The sequence below is a fragment of the Rhagoletis pomonella genome, unplaced genomic scaffold (assembly GCF_013731165.1).
Source record: "Rhagoletis pomonella isolate Grant_MI unplaced genomic scaffold, Rhpom_1.0 Rhpom_scaffold_00177, whole genome shotgun sequence".
In the NCBI taxonomy this organism is placed as follows: Eukaryota; Metazoa; Arthropoda; class Insecta; order Diptera; family Tephritidae; genus Rhagoletis; species Rhagoletis pomonella.
The window spans coordinates 10,555-11,000 of record NW_023458731.1 but is presented as its reverse complement, the minus strand read 5'-3'; positions in this window follow the sequence as shown (position 1 = coordinate 11,000).

The following is a 446-nucleotide window of genomic DNA, read 5'->3' as shown; positions in this document are numbered from 1 at the left end:
TTGTGATATATTCTGTCGCTGATAGAGAGAACTCGTCTCACGAAATTGTTGGCAGTGTTTACAATTATTCTTCTTTCCTGCTTAGAATTGAAATTTACAAGCTTGCCCGAAGCCGTCGGTTTTTTGTACCAGTCTATAGTAATTTCGTTGTTTCTCCTTATCACTAGGGTGTCCAGAAAAGGTAGTTTTCCTTCTTTTTCTACTTCTATTGTGAATTTTATTAGTTTTAGCTATAGCGAATAAATCGCCAACGTACTTAGTAAGTAGTCGTGGCTTATTGACCGACTCCTGTTCGAATTTTTTGAGTAACTCTTCCATAATGATGTCCGCTATAACTGGTGATGATGGAGATCCCATGGGCATACCTGAACGCTGCTCATATATTTTATTATTATATTTAAAATAGCGGTTTTCTTTTATGCAGAATTTTACCACAGTCAAAAAAA